This window comes from Amblyomma mixtum, chromosome 1, assembly GCF_055824585.1.
Source record: "Amblyomma mixtum isolate Tamu chromosome 1, ASM5582458v1, whole genome shotgun sequence".
Lineage (NCBI taxonomy): Eukaryota > Metazoa > Arthropoda > Arachnida > Ixodida > Ixodidae > Amblyomma > Amblyomma mixtum.
The window spans coordinates 61826508-61848647 of NC_143012.1; the positions used below are offsets into that span (position 1 = coordinate 61826508).

Here is a 22140-nt window from a genome sequence, read left to right on the forward strand (position 1 = left end):
CTCTGGTGTCCGGACGCCCGCAGTTCAGGACTGAGACCGTCAATACTAGCAGGGAACAAAGACTAACGACAGGTCGCCAAGCACAAAGTGGGCAAAATCAGCAAGTCACCGCCAGTCCGGCGGGCCGACGGTGTCGAGCGCAGAATCCAGAAATCATAACCCCTCCTCCTCACCGCAGCGGCGCCCCCGAAGAACAAACGGGAGTGAGTTGGGTCGCTCGCGTCTTGTCTGAACCGGCTCAGTCGACGGGTGTCGAGTGCGCGCGAGGATACCGCCGGACGGATTGGCTGCGGCTGGCTGGCTCGCCTCGCGTGGTCCGTCGGCAGGGGTGCTCGGTGTTTGTTCCTCTCGGCGAGGACTATAAGTGAATCGGGAAGCGCACATCAACGGCACGACGGCGACCACGGGCTAAGAGCCCGTCGCAAGACCAGGATGTTCCGTCGAGTCTCGAAGACGGCACTAGGCCTAACGCTCTTATGGGTGAGTCAACTTGACGTGTCTTGCTCGGAACGCACAAGCGCTGCCGGCTTTTGACCAATCATGACGGAGATAGCATTCGTAGAAGATAAAGCCCTTCATAAAAGCGTAGTTAGTTGTACCTGTCTAGAAGATTTCGCGGATGATGTTGCATGTTGCTCTGGAATCGCGTTCGCTTACACACTAGGCACCATAAGCGGATCTTGACGTCATTGTGACAGCGGAGGAACATTCACATGCAAGCACCAGGGAACCCAGCACAATTCGAGGAAGAAAAGCTTACCGCAGTGGGGCCCCTACACCGTCAGCCTTTTCTGGCACGTGCTATGGCTTCTACTCCTTACTCCTTGTACAACAGCACGCGACCGTCCTTGCCTTTTGCCAGCTCGTCTGCTCTTTCATAACGTCTGTGAGAAGGAGAAGTCGTTTAACGAAGCGACGTGAAAGACCCTGACAGGTTATTGTGTCTGCGGGCGGCCGCACCGTATCGTTACAAGAGCGTGAGACTTCCATATGGAACTACACAGAAACCAGACCCTAGATCGTCTAGGGCTCGGAAGCCGGTTTACGCTCTAATCCCGCTTTCGCTTTGTAAAAATAAACAAAGGCAGAAGAAGATGTGTATGCTTAGCTCTCTCCATCCAGGCGCTACTCGTTCACTCGACGTTCAGTGCTTTCAATGGCCAACCTCTTGAAATAGTTTCCTCCGCGCATTTTGATGCGCAGAAAAGAAAAAGTAAACCCTAAAAGTCGGCTTTCCGATGTGCAGAAAATAAGAAAACAAACCCTAAAAGTCGGCTTTCTGATTGATTTAGAAAGAGCGTGTGGCGTCTCGGAGCGCCGAGCTGTACCGACGATGTCGCTGCGTAAAATGAGTGCAAAAGACTTGGCGCGTTCCTTGACAACGTCTTATACAAAGAAGAAGATAGGCGTTTCAGAATTTCACTTCGTTCCTTGAGTACGCGAGTAAGAAGAGTGGAGCAAACATGGAGGAATTCTTGGGGACTTCAAATAAGCTGTATTGATAAAATAACTTGCCTAGAAGGTAATGTTTCGTTGTTATGATGACGTGGCGTTGCCAGATGTGCTCAGCAACCTACTAAGGAGCAGCCTAAAGTTGATGACGTGTCGGGCCAATGTTGAAAGCTAGCAAGGTTTTCATAGATATCACATCAACTTGTGTGTGCGCAGAATTTAGGTGTTTCCAAAGATTGATTTGAATCTTTGGGAAGTTAATACGACGCTGTGGAAAGCGTTTGCTTGCCAGACTTGCTGTCGTTAGGCTTTCTAGCGCGGCGTGCAAGACGCGATGATAACAAAATGTGCGTTCAGGTTGCTCCTCGCGCAGTAGTTTAACGCCTGACGTCACCACCTACCTTGGCGAATAGGAAATCAGGGCTGAGTATAATGTGCCTGCTAGGTCGTCCCATTAAATATGGCTCCGGTTCTTGACTATAACTAAGAATGGCTTGTTGGCCTGGATACAGAGAATATTTGAAACTTTATTGCCTTAGTTTGTCCACAAATGTATGGCTGAAGAAAAAGGTAGTTTACTGTATGAATGAAGAGCCCTACTGGAAAAGCATACAGTTTCTTGCAGAGTGCTAAACGTGTGCTTTTTGTACTTATACTCTTGTTGAAAAGTAATAAACAGGAACAAAAAAAATTCAGGGGGCACTTTGACTGTCTAAAGTGCGTAGAGGCGAAAGCGTTTTCCGCACCACTTTCAGTGCTTCTGTGGCACTGGTGGCGTCACATGTAATTGAGTACTAATTACTAAGTGATGACAAATCACTAATTAATGGTTAATTACTGATTAATGCCTGAATACTAATTAACTGCTAATTAAGCTTAAGCTTAAGCTTCGCCTTTAGGAGTGGAACGCGACAGCGTGTTGTAGCGCTGCCAGGGAGTCCACGGAACGCCACCACCCGTTCGGCGCGATGCCTTGCCGTTTCAACGCAACGGTTTTTGAGGAAAGGAAATGGCGCAGTAAATCTCTGTCATCTCGGTGGACACCTGAACCGCACCGTAGAGGAACGGAGGAAGTGGGAGTGAAAGAAGAAAGACGAAGATGGCCCGTAATGAAGAAAATGAAAATTGTATTTGAGGAAAGAAAATTACGCAGTAACTGTCTCACATATCTCGGTGGACACCCGTCAAAATTCAGGGGGGGGGGGGGGGGGGGTCCACTTTTTTGACCTAAAGTGTGGTCACTGATGTGTGGTTAAGATGTTAAGCTTCGCCTCTAAGAGTGGAACGCGAGAGCGTCTTGCAACGCTGCCAGGGAGTCCATAGAACGCCATCGCCCATTCGGTTCTACGCCTCGCTCGTCGGTAAATTGGTTTTTGAGGAAAGGAAATATATTTCTCTCTCATATCTCGGTGGACACCTAAACCTCGCCGGAAGGGAAGGGAGGAGGATGGCAGTGAGCGAAGACACCGTATTCACTAGACGTGCCTTTGTTCATTCCAAACCATCGAGCTAGCATGGCGGAGTGGATAGCATGCTCGTCTCGCACTCCGAAGACCAGGGTTCGATTCCCGAGCTCGACCAATTTCTTACTAGGTTTTATTTATTTATATGGCCTGACTAGAGAAGTTAATTAGGCTAATTGGGTAATTAAGCAATTAACTAAGCTCAGTCCCACTTACTGGGAGCATCACTATATGGTCCCTTCAATTGGTTGCATGGTTACTAGCCAAAGTACAATTGGCCCCGTTTGAAATTGGCGCACTGTGACGTCACGACCGTTTCGACCAACTGAAAAGCGTGACATTCTCTGTCGACAACTGCTGCTTACAACGATGAGACATTAAAGGCTTTCGCCTTAAAAGATTGAACAAAAAAACAATAATACTGCAAAAAGAGGGGTGCTAATGGTGCCTATCGCCGTAGAAACGAATCTTTTAAAGACAGAAGCCTAAGCAGATATTGTTATTAAATTATTTCACCAATATTATCATTCTCCCTAAATACAGAAGAGCTCCGCAATTGAGAGTTCATGTAGGTTCTCTAGGACGCAAACATCTCCTGAAAGCTCTCCTCTTTCTTTTTAGTTCTGCAACTCATTACTTCTGTTCGGCGTCATCTACTAAAACAAGAGGCCGTCTTATTACTTATGTCCGTAGTTGTAGCTTCGCTGATACGAAACAAGGGGATTATGGGCTTTATTAAACAATATTGTGTAGTTCTCACGCCGAAATTAGCATAAAAGAAAAATCAGACAAAATGTGCGGCTCTAACCGCACACCGAGCATCTTATCTCTCTCTTGATAGTCTCGGTCCATAGCTCTGGCTCGAGTATTTTTATTTGCGCTTGTTTTTGTCACGTGGACACACATATAAAGCGGCAGATATCTGTGCTGGACTATCATGGGTCATAATAATTAATTTTTAGCTTTAATATTTCTGCTCGAAATTATTCTCTAGATGTTATGCGATCTTCATGACAATCTCTTCAAGCTTTAGTTGCTGTATTCCCGTATTCTTCTTAGCTGCGGCCAGCATGCGGTCAGGGTTTTTGAAAACTGAACCCCGAAGCTAAGGACATTTTTCAGGCCCTAGTTTAACACAACTCGCCAGCCCCAGAAGCTGAACTGAAGTCTTAAACAAAGACCACGTGCTATAGTAACCACGATGAGTTGAGCAGTTTGATTAAAAAAAAAAGTGAACGCTTGAGCTTCTCACCTGTCGCAGAGACTGAATGTGCTCGAGAACACTCCGTGAAAAAAGTCTTAGTGTAATTAGAATGTGCTGTCAAATTCAAGGTTTACTACATTATCGATTTTCTGGATAAATTAGAACCACACAGAAGACGTTTAGCTATGGGCCATTATTATTCAGTAGAAGTTAGTACGTTTTCATTCGGCGGTGTATATTAAAAAAGGACCTTTGGGCTCATAAGCGCACACCGCTTTTAGTCTGACAGAAGTCATAAAGACCTAAAATAAGCCAGGGCGTGAGGTAGCGCACACTTTTGAACTAAACTGCTGTGAATACTTTCACGTGCTTTTTGTTGAACCTGTGTTATCTGTGTTACTGTGTGTTATGGCTACTCTGATGCTAACCTTGAGAACGCGCACGGAGGAGGTCATTGAACTCAACAAAATAAAATGTGCACATTACTGTCTAGTTTCAGTACTACGAACAACGAAAACCAGCGCGCAAGGAAGTAAGAGAAGACACGAAACTCTAACATAAGAAAGGACGAACAAGTATAAGTGCGGCGTATACAATATAAGATCGCAGGACATGAAACATAATGCGTTTTTGCGAGAGAAGTTGAAGTCGCCGCTTGAGTAAACGGGAAAGAAACCCACTACGAGAGGTCGTAAAAGGAGATATTCCCTTCCGTTTCTTTTTTTTTCTCGGGGAAGCAAATATAGAACCTAACGCCGAGAGGCACGGATAAAAGCCAAAAAGAGGATATATTTGTTGGCGGCGAATAACATATTTAAACGTGACTTCTCTCGGCTACGCTCGAAGGCGGATGAAGAAACAGAAGCGAGGTGCCCAGAGACTTTTGACGCGACTCCGAGACCGCGGCGGGGAGACGGTGCGTCTGTAACGGCGAGAGCTGCGAGAGTGAAAGGCCGTGGCTGTTGACTAGAGCGCAATATGGGACAGGTCGCTTGGCGCGACAGTTGGGATCATAAAGCGACGCGACACGTCCTTAAGAACATCTGCGGGTACGATGAGGCTGTAATGGCGGCTCGGGTAGGGACTCGACGCCTGAGCAGCTGCTCAAAAGTGAGCTTTCTTGTAGCAAAAATTTCTCACTGCGAAGAGGTATATGGTTTTATAAACAGACTCTTCATAGCGCAACCGGCAACACGCTGTGCTTGGCGAGCGTTTTGGATTTGTGCCAGTTCTTGTTTGAAGACCAACATGTCCAGCAATTTCGAAGGAAAATTTTGTAAATTGGAAAAATATGAGATACTTTTGCAGAAATATTCAAGGTAATATCCATTCTTCTGACATGTAGCAAAATCTTTCTTCTAAAGTGTTTCAATTGATCGCATCGAACAGCTAACACTTCCACAAATTTCGATGGGGTTGTTTAACGTGCACTGACATCGCACAGGCCCGTGTACTGTGCGATGTCAGTGCACGTTAAAGAACCCCAGGTGGTCGAAATTTCCGGAGCCCTTCACTACGGTGTCTCTCATAGCCCGAGTCGCTTTAGGACGTTAAACCCCATAAAGCAACCAACCAGCAGTAAGCTGCTGGCTTTCATTAGGTTCAGTGGCGCTGACGTTGACACCGATGAGAATCCATTCCGTTCGAGGAAAGGAGAGGCCCATAACTGGCCCCCTGGGTCAGTGGAAACCTCAATTGCGCTTTCAGATACGTGGCGGCGGTGTCCACCTGCAAAAAGCAGTGCTTTCGCACATTATTTCCTGCTTAGCAACGCTAAACCACTAGTAATTTTCACACGACAGCGTATACAGCTTGTTCGGTCTAAAAGCCGTCGGCTTAGTCGGTAGCGCGTGTCGGAAATAATCGGAGGCTGCATTAAAAAAAAAAACTTATCATGGTAAATTGCGGTTATAGTGATTGATGATTGATTAGTGCGCGATAGCTGATGGCGAGTTAATGAAATCAGTGGAACTGATTAATCAAACAAATGAAACAATTCAAATTTAGAAAAAAGGGGGTTCAAAGGTGTCAAAACGCTCACAGTGAGAAGCCAAGGCTTGATGATGCTAATTAAGAAAATTTAGAGTGTATAATTGATCAACTATTTAATTGAAACAATTGAAAAAGAAATGAAAAAGCGTTCAAAGGTATCAAACTGCTCGGAATGGAAAGCCTAACCAACTACGCTATCGCGTCATGCTCATAAGGTGTTGCTTAAGCGTCCTCTCCAGTTTTTATTTCACTTATTAATTTTCAGACGTGTCCATTAGGTATTCACGAAAAAGAAAATTTAAAATAGGGCGTGCATAAAGGGCGAAAATTAAATTTTTAGATGGGAGTGAACCCTTGCCATTACGCTCGGTGCCGAATTTTCCGGCCTCTGTTAAGGCTATACGATGTTAGCCTGTTGATGTATTTTGCTCACGGAATACTAAACGGCATAATGCGGACAAACACCCTGCCATCGCAAGAAAAGCTCTGTTCAAGCACATAAAAGATTCTAAAATTGAGATTCTGTTCATCTTTTAAAATAAGGAACGCTGTCTCGCTCTCCAGCCCCAGGCGTCACCACCTGCGCTTGAAGCTCGATTGGATGCTCCATTCTTAGTGGGTTCTTGCCGTTCTGGCATTGTAGTCAAGGACATACAATGTGGCCGCAGGAGGGCTAAGTATTGTTTAAAATAGGGCTTTTGCCCCGCCGCGGTGGCTCAGTGGTTACGGCGCTCGGCTGCTGACCCGAAAGACGCGGGTTTGACCCCGGCCGCGGCGGCTGAATTTCCATGAAGGCGAAATTCCAGAGGCCCGTGTGCTGTGCGATGCCAGCGCACGTTAAAGAACCCCAAGTGGTCGAAACTTCCGCAGCACTTCACTACGGCGTCCCTCATAGCCTGAGTCGCTTCGGGACTGGGACGTTAAACCCCAATAAACTAAAACCAAAATAGGGGTTTTGAGATACAATGGTGATTCGATCGCGATCACAGCGACAGCTTTGGTGGAAGTCGTTAAAGTTGTGAGATAAGTTAACTACTTTTTTAGCAACTAAAGACTGCTCATTAAACTTTTATTTTAGACGCCTGGAACCTAGGCGGATTTGGAGAATTTTAGCGGGCCTTCAGGGTAACCGACACGAAATATTACATTCGTAAAAATGCAATTGCCGGTGCCCCTGCGAAGCTAGAAATGTCGGCCGTCCAGGTGCAAGGAAAGCCACCGCGGTGATTCAGTGGTTATGGTGCTCGGCTGCTGACCCGAAATATGCGGGTTCGGTCCCGGCCGCGGCAGTCGCATTTAGATGGAGGCGAAATGCTAGAGGCACCATTGTACTGTGCGATGTGAATGCCCGCTAAAGAACCCCAGGGGGTCGAAACTTCCGGAGCCCTTCACCATGGCGTCCCTCATAGCCTGAGTCGTTTGGGACGTTAAACCCCCATAAACCATAAACCAGATGCATGGGAAGAGCGTGTGGCGGCTCCGGACGCGTACGGAGTGATGTTGCTCCTCTATCCCTTTGTCTCTCGCCTGAGTGGTGCGTGCGGCGCGCAGCACAAACTGGCGGGTGAGAAGTACGTGGGGGCGCTCAGTTTGAGGTCGCCGTACGCCTCGCCATCTAATAATTCATACTAGCTGCTCTGATGGCGCACTACTATTCTGTAATGGCAGCAAATCGCTTAACTGGTCAATATAAATGTTAATTGGCAGATTTACGCTAATTAACCTTCTAATCGCCGTATCTCACATGTTTTATGTCGTCCAACAACGATGTCGCTACGATAGTGAAGAAATTATCATGTTATAGCAAAAAAATTGCAGTAGGTTTATCATTGCGAAGCACGAAATATTGTTTGCAAGAAGTTTTTTTCGGGTGGACGGCACCGCCCTGAACCTGAAAGCGCGTGAGGTGTCCATTGATTCAGAAAGCTAGTTATGCGCCTCTGCTGTCCCAACAATCAGTGCCGGTAGCCTATAGCTTCTGTAGCACTTTTCTGCCATAACGTAGCCAACGCAAAAGCAAGCAGCGCATATCTCAATGTAGCTACTGCCACGTAGCTCGAAGCGCGCTTGAGGTATCCACTGACCCAGGGAACTAGTTATGTGCTTTTCCTTTCCTTTCGTGGCTTTTGCGCACAGGCGACGACGCGAAATGCACAGCGCGAAAGTGAGGCAGCTTACCACCAGGCGCGATCGGTTGTAGCGATAACATATTGCTGTATGCAGTGGCCAGTGATGATGGTCTGTTCGCACCGCCGCGGGTTCGCAACCCAGTGGCAGTAATACTTACTTCTACTGATATATGGGAGGCTTCACACAAGCAGCGTTTTTTTTCAGGATTAATAGTGAAATAGTGCTTTCGCACGGAAACCTACTTCTGAAAACTACACAGTCTTCCAGCAGATACCTTGTTTTGTTCAATTGGAAAGCAAATTAGCTTGTTGGTAAATTTTTCCATTATAACAAAAGCAACAGCTTACAAACAACTGTCAACAAAGCCAGAATGACGTTCGAAGTAGACTCTAATGAGGTGCAAGCGCTTCTCTATAGCTATGTTACCTGAACCTTGTCGTTTGAATGCGCCGGTGTTAAGAGGGACTTTCAACTCCTGGATATCCTCGCTGTGTGGCTGGTGTTAGTGTGGAAAGCTATTGCACTCGGACGCTTAATTTATCGCTTGTTTACTCGGAGCTCTAAATGCGATTCGTATAACTGAGGCCTTGAATTTCTTTTTTTTCTATCGAAAGAGCCAGAGTGTCAGGTTTGCGCTTTACTGTAAAAGCTGAAAACAAGCACTGTTTGTACTCAAAGAAATTTTAGGCAACAAGTTCGGTGTAAGTTTCTTGTCCAGTTTCTGAGCGCTTGAAAAGGCCGCATGGGGTTCGGCACATGTCATGGCTCCTGGTGATGCTACGGGACTCTTTAAGCCAGTATAAGTAACACTGCGTCTCTTGGTCTTAATAATGAGAAAGCACTTCTAGGCTATGTCGGCGAGGTCGCGCCACCAAAACGTGTCCGCCAAACGTGTCCGCAGCAGCTGTGACGTTCGCAGAAGAGATAGCACGAACGTATGGTTGTGATTGCTATAGTCGGATACAACTTAAGTCTGCAGTGAAGCTCCGCCCACATTCAGCCTTCGCGCACAGAATTACTCCACGACAAAGAAGTAGTCCGTTGCTTAAGCGCTTCTCGTTACGTAAACAAGAAGCTTAGCACAAGAAAAAAATTATGAACTCTAGAATTTTGATACGCGGATTGTTTGATACAGTCAAACATTAAAAAGCTGATTTTATTTACTGTTGCGATTGGCCAGCGGAGTAATACAGGACGCCGTGGACCGCGGCCCAGTGTTAGCAACTGCTGTTTTTATAAATTGTATCCTACTATAGAGTACGATGTGAGAGTGCTGGACAAAAAAAATTATGTCTATCGGATGATTAGTTAATTAATTAGAGCCAGCAATGTCAAAAAAACGACGAAATAGCGCTGACGTTTATACAGTGAGTGGACGGGAAAACAGCCTTTGACGGCAAAATGGTGGGAAAATAGGCAGAAGAGTTAAAATAAAGTTTGAAATGAAATATATTTAGAGAGTGCTAATTAATCGAACAAAAAGTTTCACCGAAAAAAATTAATAGTTAATTAATTATCAGCGAAAACCATTGTACGGTTGAGTAGGCTTGACGGGGATAAAGTAAAGTGAACCGGAAAGCAATCATGGCGCCAAATTTGAAAAACCAAAATGGTTGATTGAGATAAAAGAAGGTATAATCAGAGCAAATAAATCAATCTATAATTAATCCCTAAGACAATTAGGCTAATTCAGTATTTAAATGGTTAAAAAACAAAAAGAAAACGATAAAAAGAGGCAAAGAGAGGCGGCGAGTGCTGAGGAGGCGTCAATGCTTCCGCATTCTCCCAATGCGGGTCGCCGCAGTGTTTTATAATTTTTCCTGTCCATTCCTTCGGCTTCCACCTGATGCTTCATACAGTGCTTTAAAAGCACACATAGTCTTTGCACACGTTAAGAAACCGTTTAACTGCACATGCATTGCAGTAAAGCACAGCACGTGTGTCTTCCTTCTTTGAAGCTCCAACACCAATTAAGGTTGAGTAAAATATTGTCCTCAATATCTAAATTTAGGAAGAAAGAGGAACTGAGCCTCCGATGGCATGCACGAGACCTCAAAAGGAACGCCAGTTTTGCGCTAGTGGAAGGGTTGTACTTAATATGTAAAATGTGCGGAGAAATGCTCAGAATGTTTAAAGCATAGAAGGCTTAACGACAAAATCATATAAATTAAGGCTCAGTGCCAAATAGAACTTCAGACTACTAAAGTACACTCGTGGGGCCACTCCACAGTCGCTTATTGGAAGACGTCGAGTTGCCTTAAGTGGTGATGGCGTTTCGTATTTTTTATGAGCATGCGTAATATTTCAAATATAGATTGATTGTTTCCCAATGAGTGCGACTATAGAACTACATATGGCTGTCTGCTCGCTTCAAGTGATTTTCTTTCTTTTCTTTTTTCACAGATGTGGCTGCGTTCTTGTGCTGCTTTCTCTCAATAGCGGCTAACTGTAGTGGTATTATTTCGCGATGCAAGAATCCATTTTGCACGCATGTTCCTGCGAAATTGTATATTGGCAATTGTACACCTGCTTTATTTACGGGCAAAACAGTTATAGTGGAAGTGTTCAGAAGTGTTTTCAAGTTCTCAGGCATTTGAATCAAAGCAATAAGCATCCGGAGGGCAAGAAAAAAAAAATCAGTGGTTGGTAACTACATGTGACGCGAGAAAGACCTCGCTTTAGAAAACCTAATAGACGAAACTCGAAAGACATGGCATGCTTGATTACATTCCGAATCTGAAAATGTCATTCAGCATGAAAATAGTATTATTTTCGTAATATACTAGTTGCTAGTTGCGGTATTGTAGGGTTAAACGTATGTTCATAACACGTGCTGGAACATTTTCTAAAAGGCGGGTTATAATGCATACAATAATAGTAAAATATTAACGTGTTGCGCGGACACAAATTTAGTGTTGTGCTTAAATATTTTTCTAGTCGATGAAAAGAACAGCGAGAAATGTTTTCGATATAATACTACGGTGTCCAGGTGCATTTCTTGGTCTTGTTTGGAAGACTGTCGATGGCTTCTTTGATCATAAGGCAGCTTAATAATCTTTGATATGTCAGCTGAAACTTGTAGAAAAAGTCACGAATTTTGTATGCTACTGGAATCGTTCAGACAATCTCACAGCGCTTAGAAAACTGGAGCTGTATTGTTTCAAGCTCCAACGCCAATTTCTTGATTTGATGGTTTCCGTGGAAAGGCTATAAACACAATTACTTGATGTTTATAACATTACGTAATAAACACAATTACGTGATCTTTTGAATAGCTAAAAGTTTAGAGCAAAATATACGAAACAGCTGTGGGAATACATATTTCAAAGTGACACAGCCAAACTTTCATTTTTACCGGAAACCACCCCTGATTCTAATTTGCTAGCGTAATATATTGACACCTAAAGATATTTAGAAAATTTTTCGGACGGCATGTCAAACCAAAATTCAGAATAAGTTCCGTGATTCCGATTTGTTAGTTAGCTTTTTGTTACTTTTACTGTTTGCATGATTGTCTTGCAACGTTGCCTTTCCTTGAAAGGTTCTTTGAGGACAAAACTTGTATTTATTTTTTTCTCAATCGAAACCAAACTGTACGCATATTTTTTTCTTTCCCGCAACAGCATCGGTAGGGTTAGTAGTACGTTGTAAATAAATTACACAACATATATAAAGTAGCTGTTTTTCGTAGAGAAATCAAGCAGGTTACCTCATTAGCGCTATTTGATTCGAGAACAGCTGTTTGACTTGGCGGCCGTAAATTTTGAGCCTGTATCAGCTAAGAAATTGAGATTTCTCTCCGGAAAAGCTGCCTTAGGTAACGGTTTCTACAGCATCAACATCTGTGCCAATCATCAAAAGGCATTGTTCACGAACAGATTGAACGGAATGTAAAGAAAGCAAAAGTGTCTTATGCAGCGTCTCAAAACTGAGACCAAGGACTTGTGCTCGAAACCGGTATCTTGCTGCTCAAAGCACCAGTTGTAGCGTTGTTCGTAGCGCGAAACCGTTATTTTTTATTGCCAGTAACCCAAGATCCTCAATAGTCACACAAAGTTTCTGGCCAATAATGATGGCAAAGGAATCTCAGTTACCTCTAATAACACAATGGGTGAGGAGCTTCAAAATCATCGACTGCCACTCCAACCAATGCACTTCCCCTTAAGACCGTTGCGCTTTAGGTGGTGCTGAGTAGTATTAAGTTTATTTATTTCTAACTGCATACATTAATTTGTGTACTTCCCCTTCCACCCGCAGTATATCAATGGAGCGGGAAAGGTCCCTCCTTTCAACCTCAAACTTTATTTTTGTACTTCCCTCTGCCGTATAATATTATCAACACTGTAGCGTTAAGGCTGCCCTTTGTGCACTAACTCCTGCGCTGCACTAACTCCTTGCACTAACTGCTGTGCACTAACTCCTCGGCGTTGTGACCGAAATCCCCCGAAGAAGCAAACTAGTGGGCATACGATGTCACGTGACCCTGTGGCGTCATCACAACGTGGCCACCGGATTGTGAACAAACTGTCCTCCGGGGCAGGCGACAGTGAAAGTAATGACTGTTAGCGAGATGTAGCCCAGGTGAAGCAATCTGGGCCACACAAGCCCTACCGATGGCAGCACCTGCAATCTGAGGGCCCTCGCTTAACCGCTGCACCTCTGCGCCACGAGCTGTGTGAGGACTCCTAGTGATCTATGAATCTTTAGCCGAGAATGACCAATTTCGCATCAATCGGCGTTAACCCATCGAAGTTATCGCTTCATACCCTCAAGGCGCAACTTAAATGTGCCCTGCAGCATTATTTATTCCTGTCACTCTTTCCCACTGTACCCTTTCTACTCGCCTTTTAACCTGTCTAACCCTCTCTCACTCTGGCCCTCTGAATCTAATGTAAAATATGAAACTACCGTCAGCAGCTCCCGTTGGAGAGAGATCAGTTCTAAACGAGCACTAAACACAACACTGTTGAAAGCTTGTCATTATTATTCACGCAGTCGGTTGCTACAGGAAGCCTCCCATTGACTGGAAAGTTGGGCAGGTAGTTTCAATGAAAAAAATGAGGTGCTAAAGAATCTCCGCCTAATTATAGCCACATGTATCAAACTCGCGTAGCGTTTGAAGTCATGCCACACGTCATTGACTCCCAAATAACGAATGAATAATGAACAATCTTCGCACTAATAATTTTTTTTATTCATCACAGCGTGGCTCCTGAAGAGGCTATTCTGGCGAAACCCATCTAGCACTCTGTCCGTTATTTTTTAGGGTAATCTTTACCGTATTATCCAAACTGGTGCCATTTTCTTAGATTATAAAAAAGCACCTGACGCAATACCTCATGCATGTTTCCCACTAAAGTTACATGAGCTGAATTTTCACCCTCAGGTCCTAAGATGGGTCAAGGAATTTCGAACCGCTCCCAATTTAAATTTCTTAAAAACCACAATTTCACCTTCCTCCATGGAAAATGCGACGTTCTTCAAGGCTCTGCTTTTGGTCAGCTGTTGCTTCTAATCTGCATTAATAATTTAACATGTAAGGTTTGCACGTGTGCCCCTGATTGCATCATCTATCGCAAGCGAGTAACATATCCCACCAACCATCTTTTCAAAATGACCCTAATCACGTACAGAAGTGGCTTGATCAATGGCTCATAGAGCTACATGCTAAAAAAAGCCAAGATGTTTCGTTTCACCGTCACTAACAGCCCCTCGTAAATAACTACGCCATCGTCACATCCGCCAATGAACCGGTAATTTCTTATAATTTTCTTGGCATAACTTTCAGCAGCGATCATTCTTGAAGCACTCATATCACTAACACTCTATCCTCTGCGCACAAATATGTCATATTTCTCACTAGTAACCTAAGACACGCACTCCATTACGTAAAATCACTAGCTTATAAATCGCTAATCCAGTCCAGGCTAGAATATTCCATCTCCAATACGGCACCCACATCGAAAATTCTAACTAAAGCACAGAAACTTGATGTAAAATGAACTCATTCTACCTTTTTAGTGGCAGAGTACGGGATTAAAACTTGAATCTGAACTTTTGAGCCTTAGAATTGTAAGGCACTTCGCTGGCCTTCACCTGTTTCATAAGATATTTCACACTACATTTAATCACCCCCCATACATAACCCCACCGTCACGCATATCCCATCGAACTGTGCATCACTTTCGTATTTTTCGACCACTTAATAGAAGTGTTACGTATGATGGTTCATTTTTCCTCGAACAACTTTCGACCGTAACGGCCTTTCTCATGTCCTTGCTGCCATCAGCTGCCTACCCATGTTTGCGACGACTGTGGCTTTTTATATGCCATATTTGTAATCATCTTCTGCATGCATTCTCACTCGTTACGTAATACCCTGGAGTGAGTGAGTGAAAACTTTATTAGCTCTAGATTCGGATTGTGTTCGGCGGTTTTGAGATGGCTTCGTCCATCTTGCTCAAAGGTCGGTTGCCCTTAGTCCAGGGCTCCGCTGGATGCTGCTGCCAGTTTTGCTCGCCGAATCAGACCTTCTTGGTCTACCCGACGATCGCTGGAGAGCACTCCCTCCCATTGCTCCGCACTCGGGTTTGTTATCACTGGTACCACGCTTATCCTCTGGCATGCCCACGTTATGTGGTACAGCGTGGGGGGTTCTTGGCACCAAGGGCATTTGTCATTGTATTGTGTTGGATATATTTTGTTGAGTACGTGTAGGTTCGGGTAGGAGCCCGTCTGTAGCTGTCTCCACGCGACAGAGTCCTCTCTGCTAAGGGAGTTGTCCGGTGGTGGATACCGCTTTCTGCAGCCCTTGTAATAATTTAGAATCGCCGAATAATCTTGGGGTACAGGTTCGTTCCCCTCGAGGTCGCCTACGTTGGATGCTCGGTAATAAGTGTACCCTCGAGCTATCCTGTCCGCCTCTTGGTTCCCTGTTACTCCCGTATGTCCCGGCGTCCATACTATCGTATGCCTGATTGGTTCTCCGTTTGTTTGTCGTTGTGTTATGTGGCCCCCAGAGCGGAGTATGCGGAGCGCTCTGTGCCCTATTCTGCCGCGTAGGTAGTTGCGGCATGCTGTTTGTGAGTCTGTAAGGATTTTTAGAGACCGTTTAGACCGATAGCCCTCCGCTGCCGCTAGAGCGACGGCCGCTTCCTCAGCCTCGACTATCGTACAGTCTTGTAGTGATGCGCTGGTGATCTCGCGTAGGGTTGAGTCAATCACCGTTGTTACCGCATTGCTGTTGTGCTGCCCCGCTGTTCTGGTGTATGTGGCTGCGTCCACGTATACCGTCGTTTCTTGGGGTGCTAATGTCTTTTGTAGGTATTCAGCCCTTGCCTCTCTGCGTGCTTTGTGTAGGTTGGGATCCATGTTCCGGGGTATTGGCGTTACTTTTAGTGTGTTGCGATATTCGTCCGGAATTGTTTCTGTCCTCTGTATTTCTTGAATTTGATCGGCGCGGCCCAGTTTCTTTAGGAGCTCCCTGCCAGATGGGGTCTGTTGTAGTCTGCGCAGTTGGGAGACTAGTTGTGCCTCTCTCAATTCATCGAAAGTGTTGTGTAGTCCTAGGGCTAGGAGCTTTTCAGTTGAAGTGCTGTGAGGAAGGTGGAGTGCGGTTTTGTAGGCTTTGCGTAGAATCACGTCCGCCTGTTGTACCTCACTCTTGATGGGATTATAGTAGGGGAGGCTGTATGTCACTCGGCTGACTACCAGGCTTCTGACCAACTTAAGTGTGTCCTCCTCTCGCATGCCATGACGTCTGTGTGAGATGCGCGTGATCATGCGGGCCACTTGTAGAGTGGATGCTTTGAGTAGGGCGAGAGTGTGAGTGCAGCGTTGGTTTGACTGTATCCACATCCCCAAGATTCTGATGAGTGTTTTTTCCGGTATCGACTTCCCGTCGAGGTAGACGTTCAACTTTAAGTCGTCGCTAGTGGGGACTGTGCGATTTTGTTTTCCTCTCCAAACTCTTAGGAGCTCTGATTTCTCGGTGGAGCATGCTAGCCCTCTTTCTCTGACGTAGTTCTCTACGCAGGTGGCTGCCTTTTGTAATTTCTCTTCTTTCTCTCCGAGCGAGCCTGTGTTGACCCAGATGGTGATGTCGTCGGCATACATGGCATGGTGTATGCCGTCGATTGCTTTTAACTGTTTTGCCAAGCCAATCATGGCTATGTTGAAGAGCGTAGGGGAGATGACCGATCCTTGAGGTGTTCCTTTATTTGGAGTAAGAAATTTGTCTGATCTGAGCTCCCCCAGGCCAATCGTTGCCGTTCTATTTGAGAGGAAGGCTTTGACGTAGCCGTAGATTCTCCTTCCGCAGTTCAGGTCGTTCATGCCCGTAAGGATAGCCTCGTGACTGACATTGTCAAAAGCCCCCTTGATGTCCAATGCCAGTATTATGTTTTCTCCGCTCTTGGGGACGTTCCCAAGTACTTCTTCTTTGATTTGAAGTAGTACATCTTGGGTCGATAGTTTTGCTCTGAAACCGAACATGCTGTGGGGATACAGTTCGTTGTCCTCCATGTACTGTTGTAATCTCAGCGTCACCACTCGTTCGTACAGTTTTCCTAGGCACGATGTGAGCGAGATCGGTCTGAGGTTCTCAATTTGTAGTTTCTTGCCTGGTTTAGGAATCATGACAACCTCCGCATGTCCGTTAATTCAGCGACTAGCTCATCACTGAGGTTGCGGATGAGTGCGTTATTGATCTTATCTGCACCCGCGGCCGTATTTCTGGTTGTGTTTCGAATCGCTGCGTAGACCTCTTCTCGCGTGATGGGTCTGTCCAAGGTGTCGTTTTCACTTCCTCGATAGCGCTCTGCGTAAGCTGCTGGGTGTGTGTCCCCGAAGCACTTAACGCGTACTTTTTCCAGGAGTGCTGAATCTGGTCCCTTGAACTGGTGGATTAACCGGTAGATGGCTTTGTTGTTTCTGCCTTGGTTTTTGTTGGATCTATGAGAGCCTTGAGTATATGCCACGTCCTCGATGTGCTCAAAGTTCCGGTGAGGGAGTCACTGAATTGTTGCCAGTTTTGCCTTGCCAATTGCGCCGCGTACTCTTCTGCTTTCGCTGTGACTTCTGCGATCTTAAGTTTTAGTTTTCTGTTGTACTTTTGTTTCTTCCACCTCTTGGTGAGCCCGCGTCTAGCTTCCCATAGCTTGAGCAGCCTGGCGTCCACCTCGGGTGTCTGCGTCGTTCGCGCGATTTCTTTAGTGTACTTGCGCTGTTTTTCTTTCAGCATGTTTCCCCACTCTTCTATCGATTGGATCCCTTTCGCGGCGAGATTCCCGTCGCATGCCTCGCGAAAAGCGCTCCAATCCGTAATTTTTGCCGATCCCAGCTGGCGCTTTAGCCTGTCTGAGGTTACTTGTGTTTTAAGTATATAGTGGTCACTGCCCAGATTTTCTAACAGGTTCTCCCACACTGCCTGTTCCGCTCCCCGTATGAATGTGAGGTCGGGGCAGGTGTCGGTACTGACGCTGTTTCCGATTCTGGTTGGAGTGTCTGAGTCTGTGAGGAGGGTGCAGTCAGTGGAAAATGTCTTTGACGTAAGAAAAGGAAACGAATCTAGAAGTGTTGAGGTTTCCTGTTGTGGCTCTTCGCCGTCCATAAACGACCAAAAAGTTTGACGACATCACTGTAGGTACAACAACCATTGAAGGGAAGTCGATGCCCCCCACCCTTGTCTGGGCCGCTGAGAATCTGTAACATGCACCCGAGAAGGTGGTCTGTGTATTCACCTTTTAGAAAACAGTAGTATACATTTTCTTAAAAAAAATTGGAAGGTCCAGCAGGATAAAACCGCAGCCCTTCTTATCCGCGACCGTTATCGTACCGAAGGCTTTGTAACCGACGCTCAGCCTTCTCCCAACGCTTTCAAATAGCATTGGCTAGGCACCGAACGTACGGAGTGCGAGGACACTTTTTATGGCTCAAGAATGCCGTTAGAAGAACCCTTTATACAAGCGTGCACATTTACCTACTTCCGCTAGGATGTCGTCTGCAGACACACACGATTATAAATTTCAGGGGATCAGGAGCTGCTAATATATGCTCAGCACATGAAATATTCCTTGACGCCCCTTGGTACGTAATCAGCACGAAAATTAATTGTTAACCTTGCGCACGTGTACGCTACCCATAAATGAGATACAAGAGTAAAACATGTCTGTACAAGAAATAGAAACACAAAAAAGACAAGTTGTAGTGATTTGAAATGTCTTTTCACAACGCACACCTGAAGTTAATGCTACGTATTTCATCAACAAAGCGAATGCATGCAGATAAAATGAAATTGGCTAGTTGTGACTTATGCTCAATTGGAGTTGCAAATGCATACCTGCGGAGAAAAATAAGCTGATAGTTTAAAAATGGCACTATGAGCGTCGAATGAAAAGCGAACATGAAAATTGAAACCCAATTTGCAAAACTCATGTCCAACATTCTTGCACAAAAATTTTGAATATTGGAAAAGTGTAAGGTGCTGATATGAGGATAGGTTAGGGGCCAAGCACACCTTTGAGCCCAGGCTAGACAAGGCGGAAAAACTTACCGTTTCAAGATCAATAGCAAGGAATGTGGAAGAAAAAGATAGGTCCCGGTGCATTACGGAGTGCGTGGAAGTTCCAGAGCGTAGGAAAGCAAAAGCTGTCCAACGTAGTCCAGTCGACAAAATAGCAAATTGGATGAGTTCAAACGACCTAAGGGTCATTTCGTCTGACAAGGAAGGTGGCTTCACCATCTTTTCTGAACGTCAATTCAATGATAAAGACCTGACAGTGGTTATAAAGAAATTTCAGGTATCCACGTTGAAAGAAACCGCTGTCAAGAAGTAAGTTCTTTCCTTTCTCAGCGAGCTCGGCCTCGAGCGGTTATGTAAGCGGTTTGGCCAGTGCTAGACATTGCATCCGGAAGTATTTTTCACCGCAAAAACCCATAAGGTCGACGGACCGTTCCGGGCGATATAGTATCAGAAAAGGGCAGTTGGCAACACCATGTGTCAAAATATCTGCAGTTGCACCTTTCATCCCTTAGTGCATGCGACCCTCTTAACAGCTGCCAGCTCCGAAGTCCTCATGACCTTCCTAAAGAATTGAACCCTTTAAATTGTTTGGCTGCCTGCTAAAACGTGTGAAAAGGTGCTTAACCGAAGATAATTACGAGCTGGCGTTCGTCACACAATGCGGATTGTCGGTGGAAAGTTTTGAACTTTTACAGTTTTATTTCAGCCCCGCCGTGGTGGCTGAGTGGTTACGGCGTTCGGCTGCTGACCCGGAAGACGCGGGTTCAATCCCGGCCGCGGCGGCTGAATTTCGATGAAGGCGAAATTCTAGAGGCCCGTGTACTGTGCGATGTCAGTGCACGTTAAAGAACCCCAGGTGGTCGAAATTTACGGAGCCCTTCACTGCGGCGTCCCTCATAGCCTCAGTTGCTTAGGGACGTTAAACCCCCATAAACCAAGTTTTATTTCAATTCTACTTTTGTTGGTTGGTAAGGCGCGTTGTTTGCGCAGAAAGCAGGTGTGTGTATCGGCTCCAGCGTCGCCCCTGTGTTGAGTGACATTTTTTTTCTAATGTACGTTGACAAGGATTTGGAAACAAAACTGCATGGTCTACACCTGAAGTCCTTCAGATATGTTGAAGATTATCGGGTTTTTATAGAACGCGGTGAGTTAGCAGATCGCATGGGTGATATCCTGAATGTGTTCAGGGAGTGTGGGTCAGGCTTACAGTTCACTTTCGAGGTTCCAATGGACGAGGAATTGCAGTATCTGGACCTCCGGTTGCGTTTTGAAACCAACCATGTACGCTGGAATTATAACCCGAGGACTACAAAGACCCTTCTCAGTTCTCATTCAGGACACTCAAAATTGGTAAAACAAAACAGCATAGTTAGTTCGCGCCTGCGAAGTGCTTTGACCAAATCATGCCATCATGCCGTCGGAGACAGCTTCCAGTCGCAGTTGTCTAGTGTGATGCATGCGGGATATCGAGACGAAGTAATAACGGGGGCATGCTCCCAGCTACTGCAATTATTAAAGCGCCAGGCCGCTCAGCACGTGCTGGGTGTTCAGCCTGAAAAGAAAAGAGTTGCCGTTTTACCATACGTACACCGCCTCTCACATGGTCTTAGGAATATAGCACGCAGGTATGATGTTGGTGTTTTCTTTTCAGCCCCAATCAAGCTAAAGCAAGTACGCCCAGCTATTCAAAGCAAGAAAGAAAGGCAGGCAATTGCAATGAGTGTGACGTCGCACACAGCGACAAGTTCGTTGCCTGCAGCACAGGTGTGGTGTATAGAATTCCTCTCTCCTGCAGGCCCGTTACATTGGCCAGGCAGTCGCCGCGGTGACTCAGTGGTTATGGTGCTCGGCTGCTGACCCGAAAGACGCGGGTTCGATCCCAGCCGCGGCGGTGGAATTTCTTTGGAGGAGAAATTCTAGAGGCCCGTGTACTGTGCGATGTCAGTGCACGTTAAAGAACCCCTGGTGGTCGAAATTTCCGGAGCCCTCCACTACGGCGTCTCTCCTACCCTGAGTCGCTTTGGGACGTCAAACCCCATAAAACCAAACCAAACCAAACCAAACCAAACCAAACCAAACATTGGCCAGACCGGACGGTGCTTAAATAAGCGCCTACAAAAGCATAGGAACAAGCTAAGAAATCGGTACGCCTTATCATATCTGGTCAAACATTGTCTAGGATGTGAAGAGATGAAAAAGAAAAAGTGCACTGCTTAGTTTCATCGCGCACGAGTGCTGTACCAGCACAATGATCAGACTACACGGGAAGTGGTTGAGGCTTTCCACATTGAAAATGACAAGCGAAATTGCGTCAGAAAATCATGAGTTTCCTTATTGATAAGGGGATGGATTTTCTTCATAACGCTTGACTGTCGTGCGAATTTTCAAAGGTGTTTTTAGTTTTTAGATTTTAGTTTTTTTGTGCGGGTGTTTTGAGAGTGTATCTTTTTGTCTGTTTCCTTCATCTAAGAAAGTTTCAGCAAATAAAGCCTTTAGTTGCGAGTCAGCGCTTGTCCTGTGTCTTTCTTGCTCTGGTTCGTCGTGATATGATATGGTATGATATGGAAATATTGAAGATAACGGTCAATTCTTCCGACATGTGGCAAAGTCTTTCTTTTGTAGTGTTTCCATCGCTGGCATCGAGTAGTCAAGGCTAGCATAGAAAACTAATAGGCAATGCTTTTCACGATAGCATAAACGCTAATGGCAACAAAATGCAAGCCTACTGAAGGAGATCTGCGGATATATTGATTGTTTTAGTGAAATCTTACAGTATGCGAAACTACTGCGTTCATAAACCCTTTTCCGTTCAAAAATGCGTTGGTTCAAAATTGTTGGTATGTAGAAGACATTACACTATAGGGAGGCATATACTAGAGAGGTTGAGACCACTCATTGGAAGTGTTAACAGGCAACGCCTTTATTTCCGCTCCGGCCACTAATTTCTTCCGTTGTCTGTGCTCACGTTTCAATTGTTGTGTTCGAATTTCATGACTGATGAAACCTTATAGTTTCGCATTTCTCGAGCACGCAAGGATCGCTGCAGGCCCTATTGGTCAGATTTATGCAAGTCTTGGACAGTTCGCCTGGACTTCTTCAGGCTGTTCAAATGATCACAATGGTGTCTATCGAACTAATTCTTATAGCTCTACTGCTTAAATATATCTGAAAACATATTTACCCAACCGGTACCTGAAAGTCATGCGCACACTTGTAAGTATATCTCACTGAAACATGTTTCTATCCTCCTTCCTCTTCGTAGGCCGTGCTCTGCCTTCTAGACGGTGCCCAAGCGAGGTCTATACGAAAAGCGCCAGTGCGGACGGGCCGCGGCGGACCAGATGACGGCGATGACGAAGACTATAAAGGACAACACC

General features: G+C 45.5%; 1 long non-coding RNA gene across 1 annotated transcript; it reads left to right on the top strand.

The window, feature by feature from the left end:
• The first annotated feature begins 209 nt into the window (after positions 1 to 209).
• On the top strand, positions 210 to 22140 carry LOC149366459 (uncharacterized). Its single transcript, XR_016285436.1, has 2 exons — positions 210 to 480; positions 22026 to 22140. It is a non-coding gene; the product is annotated as an uncharacterized LOC149366459 (long non-coding RNA).